Source organism: Anas acuta, chromosome 8 (genome assembly GCF_963932015.1).
Source record: "Anas acuta chromosome 8, bAnaAcu1.1, whole genome shotgun sequence".
Lineage (NCBI taxonomy): Eukaryota > Metazoa > Chordata > Aves > Anseriformes > Anatidae > Anas > Anas acuta.
In genome coordinates, this window is record NC_088986.1 from 26,101,506 (window position 1) to 26,126,678 (window position 25,173).

At 37.0% G+C, this 25,173-nt stretch overlaps 1 long non-coding RNA gene across 4 annotated transcripts in view; it reads right to left on the minus strand.

Annotated features, from left to right (window-relative positions):
• LOC137860594 (uncharacterized) overlaps positions 1 to 25,173 on the minus strand; it is a 116,289-nt gene that overhangs the window by 43,163 nt on the left and 47,953 nt on the right. For all 4 annotated transcript variants that reach the window (XR_011099071.1, XR_011099073.1, XR_011099072.1 and 1 more), the window contains 2 exons: positions 20,498 to 20,582; positions 19,344 to 19,515 (listed from right to left, as the gene is read on the minus strand). This is a non-coding gene — a long non-coding RNA (uncharacterized lncRNA). The remainder of the gene's footprint in view (positions 1 to 19,343; positions 19,516 to 20,497; positions 20,583 to 25,173) is intronic.

Below are 25,173 nucleotides of genomic sequence, written 5' to 3' on the forward strand. Positions count from 1 at the left end.
GACTGAAAGGAGCTCTGCTTTGGAACTGAAGCACATTTGAAAAGTGAGGATTGTCTTGCAGAATTCAAGTGACTTTAATTACTAAGAGCACTTTTTCATTTTTTATGTACACCTGAAGTTATTTTTTTTGTGTTGTTCAGTCTCCTGCCTTCAACAGGTCACGCCTTTTGATTATGTTATTCATCAAATAAAGTCTACTCAGTGCATGTAGAAAAACTTTCTAGTTCAAGTGGAAGATGCTGGAAAGAGGTTGGCATTAAGAAACTTAAACATTACTTAATTCTATCTTTAAAAACTATCATCTTAAATTATCATTAAATCAGAGTGGTGACCCGAGAGATCTTTCATTTAACATCATGGAGGGACATAAGCAGGAGACGGACACAGTCAAATAACAACAAGATGCTTCCAGTTAGGGCAAGTTTTACTGAGCAGAGGACAGCGATTCATCTTGTGCTTGTTGCTGCTATTGAAATGTGGGAAGAAGGAAGACAGTATAACTGGTAGGAGGAATGCTGATTTCATTCTCTTATAAATGTCCCACACACACTGTGAAAGGCAGCACGGCCTTCTGCTCTGCTCTGATGCATTTATTAGTGTAAGCTCATGGTCCAACCATATATGCATTTCAGACTGATGTATCCTCCGTATAAACCAGTTTAGCACTTCCTTCTGAAAGCTCTTCAGAACTCTTGACCCAACCACCTCTAAATTCTCCAAAATCACTAGGACCTTAAGGAGTTAATTACCATGCTATAACACAAATTATTTTTATATTTAATATATCATGTTTATACTATATGTTTAATATTGTGTTTATATAAACAGAATATATTCAATGTCTCCTCACTAAATAAGCAGCATGCATTAACTGGAAAATATTCACAGGCTTTGGGTTTAGGTTCTCTGAAATCTGGAATTAAGCAAATAGATTTAATACAAAATGGACAGTTTTCCAACTAGAAAAGTTGCCTTCTCCTTGTCATTATCTAAAATCTAGTACTTTACTCCTAAAATGTCCGAATGTCTTTGCTGCAACAGCTTTCCAGAAGTTTAAGAGAAGAGTAAGCTGGTGCGTATGACCAAGTGCACAACTACAAAGTCACCATTACTTCACAGAGCCCTCAATCTTCGTATAGAGGTGTCCCAATCAAAAGCAAAAGTTTACTTTTCCAGATCATTTAAAAACCTTAATCCTGTGAAACACTAATACAGAATCAGGAATGAGCCTACCACCTATATTCAAACTGAAATGACCTTTTGAAGGCAAAATAACAACCCTGGTTTAGAGTTCAAGAAGAAAGCAAAATACCCACAGTCAGATTTGGAGAATTGATTTAAGCCTTTGGAAGCAAACAGAGGTTGGGTTTATCAACTCTGAACCAGACTCATGTTTAAGGTTCAGACCTCATTAGTTTTGGCTAGGAATGCTCTCTAATTACTAAAAGAGTTTTCTCAAGTTGCACTTTAGAAATTCATCTCTTTTTTTTTTTTTTTTTTTTGTAAGCTGTAAAGTATTCATAAAAAGCTAAAAACTGTGGGAAAATTAGCATTGATGGATGTTTTCTTACCCTCCATCAGGAAATGATGTACTTGAAACTCATTACAGATCTTCATAGAAACTCTGCTGAATGTGCCTTGGGCTTTGTGCTGATCAGCACACACTGAGCTTACTGCATAATTCATCTCTCTTGTGTCACATTTAATGTATAACATGTATTTCCTGTTAATTATGAAAATAAAGATGCGTCCTTTCTTTTAGAAACATAATCAAGAAATTACTACAGAAATTAGAAAACATGGAGTTGTGTTCTACCCATTTTACATGATTTTTGTTTAAGTCAATATTACCTCCTATGCAGAAACAAGAGGAAAACATCGCTCTGAGAACTCACCAAACACTCTGCTGTTCCCCATGCACCAGGCACAGCCTCTTCTGCAGCCACACAGAGATACTGAAGTGGGATCCCTGTTGTCCTGATGGCCACCAGGGCCACCCTTCTAATTGTAGCTGTGGGTCATCATGGGGTCCCCTTAACTTTCTTTCTCACAGTGAGGTTTGGATGTTTTTATGTCTTTGTTCATGGATGTCAACGAAACGTTAGGCACCCTGTATCTCATTTTCCTCATCAAAGGTTGAAGATTATTCCGTAATATTCTATTTTACTTCACCCATCCATCTATGAGTCTGTTCAGCTTCCCTTACCAAAAGAATGAAAAAACAAAAATCTCATCTCAGCATCATACCCACGCCAAAACATCTTATGAAGTTATATTGTCTGCCACTCTGAAAGGGAAGGAGTAAAAAGATGAAGCAAGAGGAGGAAAGGAGCAACACTATGAACCTGAAAATTCACCTTTCTTATTTGGAATAACAAGGGGGAAGGGGAAGGCTCATCTGTACTCACTGGTGCATTCAGTCCCTGTATTTCACCAATATACTGATTATTCTGCTTTGGATCCAGCAATCCCTTGCTGGGATTATTTGTTTTGTGGCTGGTGAGGCAACTGGGTTAATATTACTTTCACAGTTTACACTAGCATCATATCAATATTGTTTTTTTTTAAAGATCTTTACTAACTACCAAGGCAAGGTTGAGCCTATCCAATAGATGTAGCAGATGTATTCTAATTGTACTATTGTATTGCCTCTCTTGGAGTACGCTCAAGTATCATAGCATGCAGTTCCCTGAGGAAATCATCTACAATTTCTGATCATAGGTATGTACTGCACTTTTCAAAATGTAAATACATGTAGCTTAAGGACTACCTCAAACACTATGGCTCCATAGGGGCTGAAAGAGGACCATGGGGTAACCTAAATGGAAGGAAGCAAGGTAGCTGTCCTTTGCTCCAGACAAGTCTTGTTCCTCTGGAAAGTTTGATGGGGTCCTTGGAAACAGTGTATGATCTCTCACTTGTGTGGTGGCCCCATCATTCTCCCAATGAAGAAACTTTCTGTGATATAGGTGATACTCCCTTTCTAGTCTTGGCCACATGGAAATCTTGGTTCATAACTGCTTAGGTCAGTAAAGCTGGCTAGCTGCCTAGAGGAATGTAAAGTTGTGTATCACCAATAGTGCTAATGATCTCTGGAGAAACAAGTAAGTCTGGATAAAAAGACGTATTATTAGCAGAGGTGCTGGGAAACCAGGATAAATACCCATTTCCCCAGCTGTGCAAAGGCCTGCAGCAGAAATCCACCAAAATGTCCCTGCAGGATGAGAGCAAGCTTTGGTAGTGTCTTTGGGAGGTTTCATCTTCACTGTTCCTTATACAGATATGAAAATGAAATTTAACAGAGCCAGAGGTCCCTGTTTAACAGGACCTCTGGCTGTTACAAAAGAAAAAAGAAAAAAGAAAAAAAAAAAAAAAAGGCCTGGAGGAAAAAATCATTCTTACAGAGATGATCTCTGTAAGAAATAAAAATAGGCTTGGAAGAAAGTACTTTGTTTTTTTTGGTTTGTTTGTTTGTTTCTTTAGCCTTCTCCTTCTTATTGACACTTAAAACAATATACTACCACAAATTACTGTAGCATCTGAATTTCTTATGGTGGGCATACTTCAGCATCAACTTCTAGAGTCACATGATTGTGTAAAATAATCCAGTACTTATTGAAAAACATCATCTATACTCATGATCATGGGGAAAACGTGACTTAGAACATGACTTCTAAAACCACAAGGCCTGGAAGGTTAGACATGCCAAATGATATTAAAGTGGAGGCAGGCAGTGCTGCAGGTGTTGGGATATAACTTTTATCGTTCCAAAACCAAAAATACCTCTTAAAAATCACTGGGATAAGCAGTCACTCCTTCCTTTATGGATAGCTGAAGAATGCCACTTCAGCTTGTTTAGAAGGTGAAGATGTAACCCGTTGCTAAATAATGTAAGTGAACATGAAACAAGCTGTAAAAAAAAATCATGAAACATGCTTCTATGAATGCAGGGATTTTACACAGTCATCTTGCAATAAACACTTTTCCCATCACCTTAGCATTTCACCTCAGGGCAAGTTCATAGATTTTTTTCAAGGTATTGATTCTTTTGTGTATTCTAAATGAGATTTAAGAAATAATTATTTTTATTTTTTCATCTCTAGCTCTCTGTTTTGGAGTTCATTACCTCAGCACAGCCCATTTCATTATTATACACTACACTTGGAATACATTTCTTCGATAGTTAAGCTTTTTTTGCCATTAAAGGTGTTTATTTCTTTTGGCACTTTCTATGTGCTGTAAGTTCATTTACAGCATTAGAAAAAGCAATAGAATAATTAAGACATATTCCATGCTAGAAGTCTACCTGTTCCAAATGTGAATCATTTTTCCTTCCAAGCATAAAACCTTGCATTGTTTTGTTTTTCACCCTCAGGTTTCTTTCACTCTTCAATGGAGTAAACAGTGAGACTGATTTTTTTTTTTAAATATATCTGCGCTGATCATTTCTCCTTTGAAGTACTGTATCTTATTTGCAAGAATATTTTATATGGGAGCTGAATTATTGATAGACAGCCTTGACATAACATTTAGGACCAAAAAATGTTGCTATATTAAACTATATTGTATTTCTTTCAGTTCAGCTCATAGAATAGTTTGATTTTTGTAGTTTTGATCACAGAGGTTCTGAAGTCAGACAAATCAAATTGAATCAGATCAAAATGTACATGTGCTCCTCCTCAGTCCCGCTGAAGAAAGACTCCACCAATATCTAAATTAAAGAGGAAAAGAAAGTCTACCTTCCCTGTAGAAATAGGCAGCTCTTCCCATCTCAGCCTTTTAAATTAAAGAATTCCTGGCCTACATAATTACATTGCTCTAAAAGTTATGTATATATTGTAAAGCTTCTACATAATGAATGCATGAGGGAGTTTTAAATACAAATTAGTACAAATGGTTCTCAAAATAATATTTTTTCAACATTGTCTAAAATTTCTGTGCACACAGTGTGATTGAAGACAGACAAACTCAGGAGATCTATCCAGACCCCAGCCAGCACCACACAAACGTGCTCAGTTTTCCTAAGCACTCGTGCTCTCTTCTGGATCCAATTTAAATTTACCGTTAACTATCATTACTGAAAAGAACAAAAGAAATATGGTCTGATTCTCAACCTATCCAAGGTTCAACTCTGGTCTTTTAATGGGAACAAAATTCCATAAGCATAATAGCACTGGGTCAGACCACAGGGGTAGCAAGTTTACCATCCTGGATCCAGCACTCATCAGCTGTTGATTATCATGGAAATAGGCCTTTTTCAGTCAGCTGAAGATAAGAGTTAAAAGTATCCCTACCACCAAAGACAGTAATCTTTGCTTCACCTACCCATAAAATAGTGCAACAGTTTTCAGCTCGAATTATTTTATAGACTGTTCAAAAACAGTATTTCCTCTGCCACTATCATGAACAAAATTTTGCCAAACTTTCTTGATTCATCACAGGGCATTTTCCCTTAATATGCATCTTGGTTTTTTATATGTTTGAAAACATCTGTTTTTTGGTGTGACTGCTTTGTAGAATAGGTAGTACAGAAAAAACTTTTCCTATATTCCTAGGACATCACCTTGAATCCAGAGACTCCTTAAACACAAGTCCCACCAGTCAATTTACTTGCTTTGCCTCCACATCAGGGTTACGTTGCCTACATGTTTCTCTTTTGAGAATGAAAAAACAACCTGGAAGAAGAGCAGAAAAGGCAGGCTCACAAGAGGTGGCAGTCACTGCCTTGGCAAATGGTCTGACAGTCAGAGAGGCATTAAGCAGCTCTTTGGGAGTCCTTTACTCAATGGAGACATACCACCAAAGAGTGATTTAGAAGAGTTAGATTAGAGGAATCTCAACTTCAGCATCATATTAAATAACCAGAAACTAATGCCTCCTGTACCAGACTGTTCTTCCTCTTGAAACAGCACGTCACTGTGCATCATGGAAATGAAACAGCAGATGTTTCCAAATATAGAGCAAGATTCACTGTGCTAGTCAGCTGTCTTCCTGGACTGCAGGCATACATTATAACTGTAGGCAGAAAGCCACTTTGAAAATACCTGACAAAATTGGGGAAGAGATCTAAAATTTTAAATAATGAAGATATTCAAAATATTTACAGCTGATATTTGAAAGACACGGAGTGGGGGAGGTGTGACTGTTAGGAATATCATTCCTCCAGTGAGTTCTTTCAGTTAAATCCCTGCAGAGAGTCCAGCTGAATGTCTGCAGAAGAATTTGACACTAACTTCAATGGTAGTCATTCAGTGGGTGCTAGCTGATGAAAGATACGGAGCTCTTAGAGTAAGAATCCTGTTGAAAACCTGTGGCAGCTTTAAAAACAAAACCAGGTAATGGTTTCCAAAAAGGAACAAAGTATATTGTGAACTTGATACTCCTCTCAATTTATAGTTGATCTCTAATCTGTGAACCCACCCACAAAACAATTGCTAGTCGTTTTTTATTGTATATCTTGTTGAAACAGAGAAGGCAATCGGTGATATGATGTACTTTCACTATGTTAGAAACAGCTTTGCAATTTGGAAGTGGTGGAGAGAAAGTATGAGCTCGTTTAGGACCATCTGTCTTCAACATATACTGTATCAGATTATTGTTTATTTAGCTAGGAGGGTTTTTTTTATAAAAGATGGGTATAAGCCATGCATTTCCATACATGGACAGAGAATAAATTCTTTAAATTAAGATTGATGGTGACAGCAACTACAGGGAGAAATAATATTGAAATTACAAAAGGACTCGGCCTCAGAATTTGCATGGATACAAAAGATTCCTCAGGTTTCCAAAATATATGTCTGGCTGGCTCTCCAGGCTGCTGTTTTCACCAGCTCTGGAATTAGATGAAAATCTCATGATTCCAATCCAATGAAGGTAATATTGTTACTTTTCAGTAGGACAAGAGTCACCGTGGGATACCTTTCATTGAAGAACAGAGCATATTGAGAAACAGTCAATATTGGGAATAGGCTTCAGGGTGGTCTTGTGTAGAGAGTGAAAAGAGAAGGCAAATCCAGAATAATTGTAACTTCGAAATTTGAACGTCTTATTGGCATGGTGCCTTTTCTCATATGTACACTGCAAAATAAAATAATCCATGGAATTCTCAGGATCACAACATTTCACTTAAATTAGAAGAAAACACACACTGTGGTGTGAAGGACCATAATCTCCTGTCATTTACACATACGCTTGCTCAAGTAGCTCCCTTTTACTGACATTAGATCTATTTCCTCTCTTTTGTATCAGTGTTTGTTAGATTTTAATTGCAATGTCAGAAACAGAAAAGATTTTTGTTGTTCTTGGTTTTGTTGTGATCATTCCACAATGAAGATTTAGCATTTATTTAAACTGGATGACCCAATATATTCAGTTCAGCTGCTAGGTTGACTGTCACTGAGTTGTCAAATGCCTGTTATGAATAGTATACAGAAAGAGAACAAGTTGACCTTGAACTTGCTAAATGTTTCATGAATAGTACCCATTTCCAGAAAAATATGCATATGTTTTCCAGATTTGCTCTTTTTGCTTTTCTTAAGGCTGTTACCAGTAATAAATGCCTTTCATCTTACTCAGATGCTTGTTACATAGAAGGTTTGGGAAGGGTAGAACAACATTTTAATGATGAATTTAGTGCTCGTGGATTGTAAAGGATTGATTATATTGTAGGCTGAATTCCTGGACCTCGCCAAAGGCTATGGAGAATATTGTGGCTATAATGCTAGCGTTGCTTTGTAAAACCAGTCTAATTCTGTTTTATAATCTTCCATTACTGGAATGATTTGGTCTTGGTGACTATTCTTTCCTCTTTATTGTCGCCTTCATTGTCAAATGAAATCAGAGTAGACAATGCTCTTTAAATAGAATAAAAGAAAGCAATCATAGTTTTGATCTGCCTAGCTCACACAAACCTGTGCATTATTTCCAAACATAAAAACATGACCTTAGCACCTCCAGCTGGTGCTGGAAACATTAATTCTCATGCATGTACCAGAGAAGACTGCAGGAAAGTGTGGCAGCTAGCAATAGAGGATCCAGGTCAGAGGATCCAGGTTCTCACAGAGAAGCACACTAAATAGAATTAATTTAAGACACTTGTGCTCAGCACTGGATTTTGATCAAACACTTCAAAAAGTAAAAAATAGCAGCTAATTTACTCTGCCATGAAATATATTGGTTCCTTTTCAAATACATTGGTTCCTTTTCAAAAGCTACTTTCAGCTCTTTCAGAATTTGTGGACAAAGTGGTTTCTAGCTAATATATAGTTTTAAATGCTTTTTTGAAAGCCTCTTGCATGATAGAGTTCATAGCAACAGCTTCTGCTACTGCTTTAAGAGCACAATAAGGTTTAATAAGAAGGATGCACTTCAGTTCATAGATTGCTTGTTTTCTGCTTTACTTTATTCATCATAATCCTTACCTCACCTCCTCTTAGTTAAAAAAAAAAAAAAAAAAAAAGGAAAAAAAAAAAAAAAGAAAGAAAGAAAAAAGGCAGTGACCGGTATTGATCTTCTCTATCCCAAAGCAGGTTCCCTTGATCTGGATCGAACCTGTCTCTGTCAGTAAGAGTTTTTCCAGGAGACAGTTCTATTTAAAATGTTTCACAGGGCATCTAGCTATTTGTTCATTTGTTAGGAATGGTGGAAGAGACTATAATAGACAAGCAGCCTCAGCTGGCTGCTGGACGTAAGACTAGATCCAGTCATATTACAAAGACAGAATATACTTTCTGTGCAATGTGGAAAATAGTATTAAGATACATCTTGACCCAAGACTTCTTAAAGAAACCATTATCAATATTAATTGAAATTCAAAATGCCCTTTGGGATTTCACTGCAAACATTTTTACTCTAATGCTGGTTTTGATGCTATGAATGAGAGGTGAGTGGTTGCAGTACAGTATACATGATAGCTATCAATTCCACACCGCAAGATCTCTCTTCCAGGTGAATGTAAAAGGAAATATGTTTTCCTGCAGAACACGTACCCTGCCACATACTCAGTAAGTCTGGGAAAAGGAGTCTCTGAAACAGAGTCTCATTATCATCTTTTTTATCTAATGAAAATGATCTTTGTGGTTTTTAAAGCACTTCATCTGAAGGATAGCTTCAACTGAACACTGATATTCACACACAGGAGAAAGAATGTGTGGTGCAAGTGTAGTCCAGACTGTCGTGTGTCATTTGTAATATCAAAGACCACTAAACTCACTTGGAGAGGCAGAGTGCCCGTCCCACATTAGACATGGTGAGAAGAAACCTGAGACCTGTTCCTTTTCTTCTGACACACTTACAAGACAAACACATGCTCCATTAAAAATAACACAGGTCTGCTCTGCTCTGTTTCCCTCCCATGTGTCTGACTTAAAAATATGCCTCAGTTCACAGCGTTATGCTTATTAAGATATAGTATTACTGCTCTGCAATGAGCCACTTCAGAGGACACAGCAGGGAAGTTGGCTCCCATTGCACCAAACAGGGCAGCCCCTTCAAACCCAGCGCTGGAGCAAAACACTCTCCTTTTGCAACACTCTCTCATCTTGCATCTGGAGCTTATTCTTTTATTTTTTTCTCCTCTTTTTCATGTTGTTTTCTTGAGTCACGACATTTCCACCTCTGAAAAGCTGTAGTGACATAATTGACACTCCCAGCAGTTGGGACTGGGAGCACTAGAAAGCCATGTATTACATTTGCTTTTCTCTGCACAGGTCACTGAGCATCCAGTCTGATTTTAGCACGTCTTGTCACAGAGAGCTTTTAATGCTAATTTGTTACCTTTATTTAAGAATAGTCTGCTGATGGGGAGAAAACCTGTATGCTGCCTGAACATTAGATATTATTTCGACCTTGCTTTATTCCTGCAGTAAAATGTGATCGCATGTTGCAAACGCACCATTATTCATACGTTAACCAACAATAGGGGCAACCTAGATCACAACTGTAAGTGGAGGATAAGAGTATGGAAATGATGTAGGGTTTTGTTTTTTTGTTTGTTTGTTTGCTTGTTTTGTTTTGTTTTTGGTTCAGCTATATAAAGGAACTCACGTGACACTTTTTTTGCAATAAAAAACAATACATCAAAATGTTGGTATTAAATAATGTAGAATACCACTGAACATGCGGGGCCATACACAAAGCCTGCAGTTGAAACAATAAAAAGATTGATGTGATTAGATATATGGTTCCAAAAGAAGCAGATTGGAAAATTAGTCTGCTTAGTATCAGTAATAAAGACAGTTTACGTGGGTTTGTTGCCCAGCTTCTTTGAATGAACATGGCACAGCACATGCTGGTTTGGGAATGAAGGGCTGGCAGTTTTTCCCTGGCAGGTTAGCTAGCCAGAGATTCCTCGCACTGAAATTACCAGTGAACAGCCTGACCCCAAGGGCTGGATTGCTGTCATGTGGTGGTGGCTGTGAATGTTTCAAATATTTAGCACTTATGCATACATTAGCTCATCTTAATTGTTTTCCTTCAAAATGCCTGCAGAAAAGAAATTAGGGGAACCTGGTTTTAAAGTGTTACAGGTTTTTGTGACACATTCTTTTTAAAGACTTTATGCTTCTGCAAATTAAAGGATAAAATTTTGGTTTTGTTTTTATCAGAGCAGAAAGTTTATCACAAATTAAGAACATCTAAAAACTTTCTCTTTTTCAGCATAAATCAATCAGCATTTCTTTTTTTCATTTCCAGTCTGAATTACTATTGTGGCTGAGGGCCTCCATTCAGAGAAGATAATTTATGAAAGAAGATCTTTTATCATGAAATAGAGCACCTGAAGATTTGGCCTGGGTATTTTTCTACTCCTTATCAAATCCTGCTTCCCATCCCAAAAGAGCAGGGACTTCATTCTTGTCCTGTGTGAGCCTCTTTTTAAAACTGAACCATGTTGTCTAAAAATGTTGTCTATTCACTCCATAACCACTGATGCAGGTCTCACACCTCCATACTTCTCTCAAAAAAAATACTGCCTAACACAGTATTTTGATGCTTCATGTGTATTTCAAACATTTACTGCAAATTTTTATGTCTGCATTATGTCTCTTAGCCTTGGACACACAACTAAGTTTTTTTGAGCTGCCCCAGTAAGGATTCACACAAGGAGTTTTTTCATAAATTCATGTGCTAGGACAGGTAAGTAGGTTCCCATTGTGGGGTTGGACAGCCCAAGGAACTTCACACCTAGTCTGGTTCACATTACGTATACCAAATGGTTTTATTCTCGCACAAAAGTAAACAGCTCAGGCAAAAGTAGGAATGGTTCAATGCCGCCAAGTCAATATTCACTCTGGAGACTAGAGCACATAAGAAAGTCTTTCCCAGAAGGGAAGACAGAAGTCTCTTAAGAGTCCAAAATAAAAGATAACCTTGAACTGCACTGAGCCTACAGTACAGCGGTACCCAGCAAAGCTGCACTGGGGCCTGCCAGTATGTCATTGCATCTACAAAATAAAGCATATGCAAGTCCAGCTGACAGAGCACTCCAAAATGCTAACCTGGTAAGACAAGATGGAAAGGAAAGTTTAAAGATAATATTTAAGAACACAAAAAGAGTTAATACCTTATTCGAATACGGAAGAAGAAAACAGAAGAGGCTGTGACTTGGATGGCACTGACTGAGGCAAACAGAAGAGCTAGAAAACCACGATGAATGTGAAAGGGTGTTTCAGTGCATTTTGTGCTGATAGCTCTATTAAAAATACAACAAAAGAGAAAGGATGAATAATAATAGTGTCAGACTTTGAGAAAATAGCCAGAGCTCTGGAGACTTACATAAGAAAGATGTTTAGGAAGTCCAGAGGGGTGGAATTACGTCTGTCATGAAAGGAAGCAGTAAAGATATAACTAAAAATTTGAAGAAAGGTAAGCACTAAATGTAAGAGACATGCATCAGCAATAACGGGAAGATGCTGCTGTGCAGGTGTTCAGGCAACAATGATACAAAAGCAAACAAGACAACTGCAAAGTGGCAATCCAAGAAGGCAATTTTGGATCAGTTTTTCATGCAGAATGGGATGGCTAAATAAGACTCATGGACTCAGGTAGCACTTAAGCTTTTTCTCATTTATCAGAAGGACCACATTACTTTACAATCATTGCAATAATCAGTATTTAAAATTAATGTAATAAGGGGATGGAAAAGCCATTTTTACAGGGTACTTGTACATGTAGGCACACCTTTTCTCCAGAAAGTCTGCAAGTCCCACAAAAGGCTCTAAACACTTTGTTGTCTGTAAATGATCTCAAATATTTAGTCAGTAGGTTTGATCAATAAGCAACTTGTCCAAAGCTCTCTAAATACTAGCAGAGTCGTTGCCCTAGGCTTTATTCCCTTTTTGCCCAGAAATATATGTAGATGATTTGTCCAAGTTAAATCTGATTACTCAGATGCCAGGATATGTGTTCTCAGAAAAAGATATATAATTTTCTGTTGAAATATGTATAGCATTTATTTTATAAATTTATATTATATGAAAATCTAGTTTTATAAAGGATTAAATTGTCCCCAAAGCGTATACAAACACATTAGCATATATGCATTCCTTCACTTTATTTCTGAGTGATAAAAAAGCTAGATACCAGATACCCATCTTCTGGGTACATGAAGACCTGAGAGTCTGGAACCTCCCTCCCTGCCTAGGTGAATCATTCCTACCCTTCTTAATTGTTCTTAATCTACATGTGTCTAGAAAAGTTGAAAAATATGAAATATATGAAGATTGAGCAAAGCCTAGGGAATTGGAGGGATAATGGAGGACAGAAGGGTAAGAAAAAATGTTATTTTCTATTTCTCAGTGGTAAAAGTCCTGATAAGGTGGATGTTTGTTTACATTCCTCAGACATGCCCTCTGTCTAACATTGTGAGTCTTTGGTAAACATGAGCACTGATATGACAGGCACCTATTCAGCTTTCTAATTATGTAAGTACAAATATCTATGATTTGTTTTTTAGCAATTTCAAACAGTAGAAATGAATCTGATAAGAAAGGGAAAAGGTGAATTTTTATATGCTAATTCCCTCAGGAGGCAGGGAGGGAGAATTAAGAAGAAATGTTTGTGATCTTAAAGGCAAACTGTCTGTCATCTTGAAAGACATCTATAAAAATAAGTGATTAATAGAGATTGAAGTGAATTGTTTTTCCTCAATAATTAAAATTTTAGGGTGATTTGTTTTGTTTTGTTTGTTTGTTTTGTTTGATTGTTTGTTTGCTCATCTGTCACTCAAATCATTCGCAGACAGTAAGAAAACCTTCATATTAAAGATTCTTTTTTTGTATCATTGAAATGAACGTATGGAGCAGCTTTTAGGTCAGATCCAGGAATGGATGAAGAGCATTTCCTGGTCAAAAATGAGGCAAAATGAAACCAGAATCTTGGCATCCCCTCTTCCTTCTCAAGCTGATGGCTCCTTGGCACACTGATATACATGTACCCACAGCTGCCTACCTCAGTTGGCCCACAATGGCTGCCTTGACACAGAGATTCACTTGGCAGATGTTTACTTGCATCACCTTCAGGAACCCCAGTGAGTTACCTTGACTGAAAGTCAAGCCAAAAAGATTCAGTGTTTGCTCCCTTCGGGTCCCATTCTGTCTCCTCAGCAGCACACCACTCCACTCAGATCAAAAATCAATTTAGTTGCAAGGTCACATGGAAATTCCTCACAGCGTGAAAAACTCAAGACTCTGTCTTAGCAGAGGCCTTTGGATTAAGCAAACAATTGACCACCTAAAAGCGCTGGCCGTACTTCACATGCAAAGAACCTCATGTCCATCTTCTCTTCAGTCAGAGTACAAAACTTGGAAAACGATTTATGTTGCAGTCAATCAAGCTCAGGACACATCCACTGTTGGCACTCCAGCTGTTTTTGCTCTGGTTGCGTTTGCTGCAGTTCACTAGTAAATTATGACCACTTGTACTGGCTAACCGCTGAATTACAGCCTTCCCTTACGTATGCACAAAACAGCTCAGATGATGTTCTATCTAAGTAAGGGGGAAAAAAGAGTTACTTTTTTTGGTTAGAAAGTTGGTTTGGGGGGTTCTTCCCCCCCCCCCCTCCTCCACTTTGGTCAGTTGTTTTCTTTCTTCTTTAATTCTTGTATTTTTCAAATTTATGAATAATTGTGAGGACTTGTGATGCTGATCTATTGTGATGATTTGTCAAAACATAATCACATAACGCAATGCAGGCCAAGATTTAATTGTGCTCTAATTGGAGCCCTCATAGCCTTAAAAAAATAAAGCAGAGGAGATTGTTTCACTTGCAACTGTGGGCTACAGACATAATAAGTGGCCCTGTGATGAGCTATCATCGAAGAAGGCCCACCAGATGGGAGGCATGAAACAGAAATGTTGTTTATTTCTGCAATCAAGCCAAAGTGAGCTGACAATCCTGGATGAAAAACTTTCTACAGAACTTTTACACAGAGATCAGAGACTTTTTCTTGGGACGTACCACCTGGGAATTTGTGATCCTTGTTCCTACCACAGTTGTATAACTTTAACATCCCACAGAGCTGACAGACTTTGACACTAACAACTGTGCAGGGAGTAAAACAGATTTACAAGTGGCAGTGACCTTTTCATCAAGGGAAGTAAAGTAGACTTGAATCCACCGTACCCCCGACTCACAGTCCTGACAACATCATTCAACATACAGTAGGAAAAGCACTTCAGCAAAAGTTTATGAAAGTGACATTGACACAGCGCAGTACATTAATTGGATCCCACCAACATGCCACGAGTTTTAAGTAGTATCTCTTTTTTTTTTCCAGTGAGATTAGACGGGTTTGCTACTTAAAATCTTTAGTGTATTCTGGTACTCAGCAATAACAATTAAAATGCTGTTATCAGTACCTTTTTAGTTATGAACGTACATATTTTGACCATCCTTCTTCCAGTAAAAAAATAAATAGAAACAATCTGTAATTGAATGTTCCTACCATCATTTCATTCTTATCTTTGACCCCCATACTTCTGTGCAGCATGGACAGGCCTTATTCACTATCTTGGATCTTGTTACCCTAGCAACTAATAGCCAAGCTGCCTTCAAAAAAAATATGGAGGTGGCCTCTCTGATTTTTAAAGGAAATTGACTACTTTAAAGCCAGTGAACACCTGTTTTAATTGCACTGTTCATGGTTGAGAATCTCTCGTCATTTTTTCAGAGATAATAGCAGTTTTACTCAGCTATGTGGTTTACTGCATAGAAGCAGTAAAGCAAAACTTCAGTCAGAAACCTCAAGCATGGCTGGTTTATTCTTAGGTATCTAAAACCAAAAACTAGGTCTGTATCTGCTTATTCAAAATTTTTGGAAGTTCAATGTGATTGAAAACAAAGGCTATTCTTTTAAGCTTCTGTAAGAGTAAGAGCAGTTTACTAAGAAAAGTTATACAGTTAATGAAGATACTCTGTCCTCAGAAGAAAGAAAATTGTTGGACAAATTTATGGTAAAGCAAATTTTTCCTATTGATCAAGACCTAGAGGGGCATTAACAACACTTAAGGGAACAAACTGCAGAAGATGGCATAACTGACACATAAAAAAGACTCGGCAAGAGAGCTGAGCAGGGCTGGTAGGAAATGGAACACTTTAACATTACAACCCAGTCATACCAAGGTCCATTGACCCTGTACTCATTCCAGATAATTAATTTACAACACATTAAACCTCTGTGTGAAGAAGGATGTTATGCATCAGTTGCGTAGGAATAAAAAGTGTTATTGATTTAAGATTTCTACTGTATCCTGCACTGACAGAAAGAAACAATCTAGTGGTGTTTTAAAGACAAAAAAAAACCTTTTCTGAAGGACAAGTTTGCTAAATAAGTGCACTTTACACTACATTTAACTGAAGTATTGTTGACACCCTAAAATAAATGCTGTTAGGAAAGAAACCCTCAGCATAATTAGGAGACTATGGCATGACTGGATAGTATTGGCATTCGCTCTAGGAATCAAATGCTTGTAGGTGATAATGCTCTCTTTTACAGTAAGAGTTTAAAATAGAAAAACACATTGACAAATATTATTTAATGAATAAAATATGAGTGAGACAAAACCGTTAATACAGTACGATACCTAATGAGAATCAAGCCCATTTTCCTCGTGAAAATGTGCATTGTGCACTTAATGTGTAAAAGAAGGAAATAGTTGCAGACTGGCAAAGTTCTAGGACACAAACCAGGACTTGCTTCAGATTCTTTTTTCTGTAATTAAATTACAATTTTCAGATGAAAATTCAGAAAATTCAGAATTTCAGATGAAATGTAATGTGGCTAGCACTTCTTGCTGCAGTTTCACTTCTCAGGACCTTGGGACACTATTAAAGATTGCCCCGTATTACTCACAGCTTTCAGCAAATATCTGCTTTCAAGCTCCTTTAAAACTTTCAGTGGTTAGAAAGAGATTTGAATCAGTCAACAGGCAATATGCTCCCAATCCATGAAATTCCGTTTCACACAAATAATACAAAGAGAGAAAACACAGAAGGGTCTGGAATTGATCTCAGACTGAACTACAATGATGTCACAATAGGGAGAGAAGTGTTAACTTCCTGGTAAAAGGACAGATTGTGTTTGCAGTTCGGTAAAAAATACCCAGAAAGAGGTTATGGACGATCTAAAATGAAGCCTGAAATTTTGCAATGAAGGGAAGTTATTCCAGCTGAATTGAAACCAATATGGGAGCACTGCAAACAAAATACTACAGTCAGTACAAGTACTAAAAGGCACATAGCAAAGTGTGAAGAATCTGTTATATAAAAGCAGGAGAGTGCACAAATCCCACAAATGAACTCACACACCAAGGCAGATAATGCGAACCAAGACAATTCTTAGTGTTCAGAAGATTTAAGAACTGCAGTGTACGTTTCTCTGCAAGAGTTTGTGAGCGTCTGCAGGTAGACACAGTATGAGTAAAGTGTGTGACAGCAGCAATATTAGATCCAGGACTCTTTTATAAAAGTCTAGCACATTGCCTTAGGACATAAAGAAGTGACAGCCTGAAAGCCAGCCGCAGGAACACAAACAATATGAGAGCAGCAACAGGGATACCAGTGCTGCTAGAAAGGGTGCACACATCAGTAGCGAAAAAACTTAAACTTGAAAAAGAAGGAATTAATTTTAAAAAAAACTTTTCAGCATTAAACTTGTCTATTTATGAACATCTCCAAGAAATACATGGTAGTTTCTCTCAATGGTACAGTCAAAACTGTAGTCAAGTGCATTATTCATCACGGGTACTAATAAAAAATTTAATGTCAGTGCTCTCAAAGAGTGAAGGGAGCCTTTGGCCTTAGTCTACACATGTAAAAAGTTATGTATCTTATTTATGGAAAGCTTATGTTAACTGAAACTGGCTATAAACTACTTATTGCCATTCCCAAAAGGAATCTGATAAGCACCTTTATCTTACCCTCTCCTGAAACTGCATAGATTATTTCTCAACTATGAATGGTGGATTTACAAACCAAATATAAATCTAAGTGAAATTTGTTGCCTACACATGCACATATTGGAGCCTTTGATACAGGCACTGAATACAGATTAAAGGACACACATACCCATCTGACATCCATCTCCCCTTTAACTATTTCTGGTCTCAGACATGCAAATATGAATAGCAGAAGAATATCAGGGTATTAGCCTAGGTTGATGCACTCCTCACTTTCCTGAGATAACCCTGTATAAAGATAAAGATCCTCCAGTTAGGCTGCAGGGCACTTTTCAGTCCATTTTCATTAGGGCCAATGACGGCAGCTTTGCAAAACATCACGTGTGTGGTTTGCAGTAAGTTGCAGGTTTTTTCTGGTCTGACAGAGCCTTTCTACAAGAAACCATACTTTTACCCAGTCTTAAATTCACACTGAAAAATCACCGTAACCAAAACAATTACAGCAATCAAAAAACAGTATTAGCAGTTCCCTGGTAGGAAGAATTATCTGTGCCATGTTCAGCTGTACACATCTGAAAGACTCATAGCAAAGGTAATAAAATGAAAAGTCTTGGTCAGTCACAGGAACAGACAGAGTGACCCCTATAGAGTATTCCTGCATTTTCTCAAAATTCATTTTCAGTAAGACTGGTACAGGCTAAAGAGGAAGAAAGTTCCTGTTTTATAGCAACCCATGGGCCAGTCTTGACTCTAACTCAGCAACGCAGAAAACCCCTCTCCCAGAAGCCTTGCTGGCCCATCACAGTAACTTGTCAAGTAGGTGAAATCATCACATTTTCCATTCTGCATACACTGAGGCATCCACACTATTTTTATTTTTAGCAACCAAATTATCATTTGCCCAGAGTAAAGGAGATAATTCATTTTTAATGGATTTCAATTCCAGTTAGCTGTTTTGCTGAAATCACTTTTTTTTTTCTTTTAAAAAGATAAATCATTTGGCATTGAAGCTTGAAACATAGCAGTAAACAATAATCGCAATTTTGTAAAATAATTCAAGTAAAAATTTTAAATACTTTGCACCCCTCCTGAAAACTGTAATGAAATGAAAAGCACTTTTTTTTTCTTCTGATTCTGTACTAAAGATACCTTTTATCTTTTGAGGTCTGATCAGTCCATATAAATATGCCACAATATTATGGACTTCACTAAGTATCTGAAATGATATTTTGATATTTCTCTGGAGCAAACTGTAGTACTATTTTTTGAGGGGAAAACAAACAAACAAATAAATAAATAAATAACTCTTCCCTCTCTTTCTACAGTGAAAAGCATATTCTTAATTCGGGTTACAGTTTCAAACACACCAGTCTTAAATTTCTGCAGCTTAAATGGACAAAATGGACAAAGAACAGTAAGGAGAAGCAAAATAAAGTGATTTTCTATGGGAACATGGTGCACTCACTGGTGATAGCACCAGAAGAAGAACGTAGGTTTCCTTATACGTTACCCATCTGATGACATTGCTTCTGCAATCCATATCAGAGCTGCCTGTTACTTAATAGCTTGTACAATTATATGAAAGTGTTAATAAGTAACCTGGGTGTGTTCACCCTTCACTAAATTATAATCAACAGTTGATTCTACGTTTTACGTTTGTTTTTCTCTCACTACATAACAAAGATAAAGATTTCATATTTAGTACACCTGTATGGACAATTACACTACTATGCTACTCCTATTACCACAGTTAAGGAACTGTTCCTCTTCTCCCTGATTTATATGGCATTACATGGCCTCATAAAGTATTATTATGTCATTATTTAAAATCCTTGTATCCGATAACGTGGTACTGTCAGTCAAATAAGAATTTTGATATTTCCCTTGGCAACAATGGTGGCGTGTTGAGGAAGGCATTGAACAGCTACACCCAGGCACAGATTGCCTACCTGCAGTTAAGGGACCTGTGCTCCCTCATGCTTGTGCTCCTTCACTCACTCTATGCCATGGTAACCAATGCACATCTCAAAGTATAAGCTTCCAACACACCAAGCTGACTCACAGCAGTTGTATGATTGCACATGCCCTGTAGGAAAAGAAGTCCAGGCAAAGCACCTAGTCCTGTGGAGCAGACAGAGTGAGAGGCCCAAGCTGTTAATCAGGCAAGAAGGTGCAACAGTGGATAAATACACATAAAAGGCTGAAAACAGTCTGCAAATTAAACTTCTAATTTCAGTTAAATATACCGATGTTTTATTTTTGTTTATTCTCTAAGTTACTATTTTTTCACTTTTTTACTGAGAATAAAAATTATTTACATTACAATATTAGCATTTGGTATGGGATTAAATTTCAACTTTACTATCCTTTACTGAGCATTTCTTGCCGTGCTTATTGCCATGGATCAAGAGCCCCTGATTTATCAGACTAGCACTCGGCACATTATTGGTGTGCTGCTGATGTGTAGATGGCTACTTTTGTTATAATGGAACTCAAAAGAATACCCAATTGTGAATCCACGATTCACCTACGTGTTGACTCCCTGAGATCTAGCTGGCAGCAAAATTTCAGGTGCAATGATACAGTATTTATTCTAGAATCACTGAGATAACTCAGAATTTTGGGTTGTTTTTTTTGTACTAGTAACTGTTATGAGTAAATGATTTACTGCACAACAGACGACTTCTCTACTTACATTTTTTGATTAATTGCTAAGTGAGTATTCACAAAGAGCTGAATCAGATCCCCATTAGAAGTATATTGCTATAGTTCCATGATATTCATTTATCCTATGAATACATATTTTCTATGTGAACTCTCTATCTTTGAAAGAATACCTGTTACATGAAACAGTATATCACATGAGTACATCAAAAGATAGGATTATTTTTATATTCTGTTAATTTCAGAGCAATCAGCATCTTGCTGTCCTTTAAAAAAGCACTTTTCTAATGGAGTTTTGTGTGTGTAATAACTGCAACATCAGACTCAAAGAATAAGTCAAACTTTCAAACTAGACCAAAGAACGTAAAGTACAGGTAGTTAATAGTGAGTTTTTTTTTTCCTTTTTTCTTTTTTTTCCAAATTATTCACCCATACTTACTGTGTCGCTCTCTAGAATTCATGGATCATTATTCTTTGTAGCTCATTTTTTCTTCAGTGTAAGATTGTGGGATGAAGTCCACATTCTGAAATTACACACAAATATGTTATAAAAATGGAGTGTTTGAAATCAATTCTAATGTTAAATGCAAAGGACATTCTGGGCTCATTAAGTAAAAATATCTCATTTAATGAGCAGGAAAGCACTGGAGCACACTGAACCCTGACACAAAGCAAATTATTTAAGTGATAAATTATATTTTATGGGGAATGTAAAAGTTAATAATACTCAGGGGTAAGGTAATAAATGCAGAGGTGTAACTAACTTCATTGACTGCTTTACTTACAAACATGCCATATGTACCTGGTTACTTGAAATAGTAATAAAAGGAATTGGCAGAAACTCCTGGAACCCAAGATTCACGCAGAGACCTTTGTAGCATTCTTTTTGACTAAACAATGTGTTTTATTCTTTTTAAACTCATTCTCCTCCCTCTTTCACTTTAAGATATATACCTCCAGTCTTTGCTTTTCACTTTCTGTCAAATATTTGATCTTGCATTCATTAAAACTAAAACCTTCTTATCTACCAGGGAGGCTAATAAAATCAGTGCTCATTTACCTGCAATGATGCCCCAGAAGTGACCTAAAACTTTACTTGAGGAGAACCAATTTATGCTGAAAGAAAACAGTGGATCAACTGTTAATCTACTGCCCTTCTAACACACACAGGTTCAGTGGCACTGAATCTCCTGCTGTTATTGTTCAGTGAGATCAATGAAGTAGATGAACTCAGTGAGGATACAGCTCACAAATACACGTCTGTACATTAGAATAAGGGGTTTTAGCTTGAAGTTAACTATCAGAGTTAAAACCCTTTCGCTATATTTTTAAACGGCTAGAAGAGATGATGAAGGTATGTAACAAGTACAAATCAACTGAGGAGCATGCAAGATTAAAACTACCTCCTATGACTACTTCCTTAATCTTAAAATGGAATTTGCAAAACTAACATTGTCTTTTCTTTTTCTCTCAAATTTTATTGTATTTTTACATTTCCCGGTCAACAGCTAGACCTTTATTCTCGCTGACGCATCTAGGAAGTGAATATAATATCAGTGCACCTAATATTAACCCTGATTTGGTACAATTTGTATATGGACGGGATGGTCGTTCACACAGCAAGAGCCAGAAACCTTCAGCAGAGCTGTAGTACAAAAGCAAACAAATGAATCACAAAAAAAAATGAATTAGTCTTATAAAAAGATGAAGTAGTCTTATAGTCTTGTGATGCGGTCAATGGTCTTGAAACCATTTGAGTGAGCTCAATACCTCCCTTTGAATTCATAAAGCCAAAGTATATACAACAATGGAAGTGTTTCTGAACAGGTCCTGTATAAAACAAACCTGTAGGGAAAAAAAAAAAAAAAAAAAAGCCCTGATCCAAATTTTTCCTTGAGCTCTACTAACCAACAGTAAATGTGATATATAAGAGATCATTTTCCAGCAGAAAAGGTATGCCTTTGACAGATAATGTAACTAGAAATACAACCTAGAAATAGTCTAGAGACCTACAGTGATTGCCCAGAGTTACTTGTAAAATAGTCAGTCTGCATGTCTGCCAAGAAATAGCAGGCAAAGGCACATCCAGACAGATTATAAATTCTCAAATACATGTTTGACCAACTTATTCTCTCCTAAATACACATTTAACTTAATATTACGTGCTTTTTGAATCTTAACTAAAAAGTTCATATTTCACAGGTGTTTTTGAAGCCTGTGTTTTGAACAGTAGCTGAATTTCCAACTAATCCATTGACTCCAGAAGCCAGGAGTTGCCAGAAAACTTTGAATATTGTAAGCATTGTGAGTTAGAAGTACCAAGAATATGAGCAGATGTATATACATATTATTTTAAACGTTTTATTGAAGTATTTAGTAAATTAAACCAGAAATGTCTTGCATTATAATCCAGTGCTACAGCAAGTAAAGAAGACATACATAAGACTTCTACTACAGCTCAGAATGAAGTTGCCATTGAAGGTCAGACTGCCGAAATGGCTGATACATCAATTCTTGTACTCCTGTCAATATAAAGATGCTAAAATGTATAAAGGGGCCAATATCCAGATCCTTGGGAAATCTCATGATAAGAGCCTTTCCTCTGTTTGAACTGTCTTTCTCCTGGCTTTAAACCAGTTCTATGGTCAATAGTCTTTGTACCTGGGAAATACTTCCATGTTTTTGTTTTTCAAACTTCCAGGCTATCAAATATCAGATAAAGAGGATATGTGTATATATTTATTTATTTATTTATTTAAAATGGAGAAGAAACACATCCCTGAAAGAGCAAGGTATGCCTCTTATATACTTAGCAAATATTTTAAGTTTTTCCAAAATTACTTCAGATCCAGACATGGCAGGCTCCTCTATTTAAAATAATAATAATCATTAATGGCAAAATGTAACTTTTACCTGCAATTTTCAGATTGCAAGTAAAGCAGATTTTAGATTGCAGTGTGCACATAGTTAAGGTATGGAAGATCACCACACTAATAGTCTTCCCAGTAAAGGATTGTTCCTTTCTGTCAAGGTGATGCTACTAGGAACTGCAGTGAATAAACAATATTTTTAATGCAGAATTTGCTCCTGATATCTTTCATAGCAAGTACATTTTTTAAGAGAGAGAGAGACCAAAACATAATTTCCCTCTTTAAAGCATGAATGAACTGCCTGTAGAAATATTCTTGTGAAGTTCTTAGACTAGATTCTATTAGGGAGATAGATGAATGTCAAGTTTTCCTTACAAGGTGGGTAAAACAGCAATTTTCTCTGAAATTTCTTTTAAAAAATTAAAAAATAAAACAACAACAAAACACGTTGCACTTCTCCTCAGAGAACTTCAAAGAGATGCAGGGAGTAAAGAGGCTGCATAAAGCCGGGAAGCCAAGGGACAGAAGGGCTCAGCATGTTCTCTGCTGAACTTCCCCATGAACTTACAGCACACTTGATAACAAAAATGATGTCTTCTGAGTCTTTCTAACCAGTAGATGCTGCTATCTCTACTTCTCCAAACATTGCATTTATGTTTTCAGTTACATGTAGAATAACTAATGTACTGGTGCCAGTCAGATACTTTATATCACCAAACCCCCACAAGCAAATTTGTTTTACACAGCACTTGAATGAAAAACATCCTGTAGAGAGTGCAAACGCAAGGGAATGAGAACAGAAAACAGCACTAGCAACATGATTTAAATTAATTAAGTGAGCATTAATACCTCCAAGACATTGCCTTATTGGTTCATATACTTTGTGGGAAAAGCTGTAATTTACATGTACGATACTTTTAACACCATCTATTAATTAGATATATATGGTTACTCTGTTTAATTGATACTGTAAACAAAAGACCCATTTGAAAACATATGCTGCAATAATTAAAATGCTATTATGCTGACAGTGCCTTTCTTTGAGGAACTTGTAACATCTGTATTAACTGTGATAAGCATTGATTATCTGGAATGATATAAATATTTGGGGAGCTAATAACAATCAGGTAGGGTTTCAGTGCATGCTATAGACAGCAGAGATAAATCACAGGAAATCTAGATCAAAGTTGGTTTGTGAATAAGTTTGTTTTTGTACTTAATGACTCAATATAAAACACACACACAGAAAACTCTTCAGAGATTTAAAGCACACGGAAATGCCATAAAGAAACATCCCATCCTGTGCCGCATTTCTGTACATCTGTAGAATCTCCCTGTGCAGTGTGTAGGATGTCAGCACACAAAAAGGGGAATAAGTTCAATCCATCAAGTACATTACATCAAGTACAATAAGTTCAATACATCAAGTACATATGCACATTTACCAACATTAGACGTTTCTTTGAATTATTGGGCTTTTTTTTTTTTTTTTGAAAGGCAGAAAAAAAGTATGTAACTCTCATGCCTTCCCCTTGGGAAGGTTAAATTAGTGATGCAATAGGTTAACTGCAATCTAGTTCCCATTCAGAATGGGTCAGCTGCATCTTGGTTCTGAGTCAGATACTTATTTGTTCCGAGTTACTTTCATTACCACAAACTGCAGCGAGGGCTTACATTACTTGCTGTGGTCCTTTAAAGGTGACTTTTTCCTTCCTGCTCTGACGTCCCTCTGTATAAACCCCCACTTCCTTGGTCCTGGTACCTATCCTCCCAAAGGCTCTCAGGCTTTCTGGAAGAGATGCAGGCTTAAGACAGACTCCTGGTAAGAGGCAAGATGACCTCAACCTCAGTGGAGTTGAAAGGGCACAACTGAAAGCAGGATCTGCTCTGTATGTTCATTAAAGACAATTTTTACTACCACTCTGTATCCTTCTTTGCACATAAGACAAGTGCTCATTCCTGCAAATAAATGAAGGAGAGCGCCAGAAACTGTTTGGGAATACACACAGCAATATGTGCTGATGTACAGGAGTAAGGGCTGAAATCCCATGACTGAACCCGACTTCAGGACTTTGTGCTGCTGCTCTTGAGGCCAGTACTGTTTTACCAGTACTGGTAAAACATGAAGAGCCTGGCACATCAGTGGGACTCTGGCCCCAGTAATAAAATGGGTGCTTTTTGCTGACAATTATGGGACCACGTTTTTACTCTAAATGACTGAGTCCAAACGTGCCTGATTTCAAGT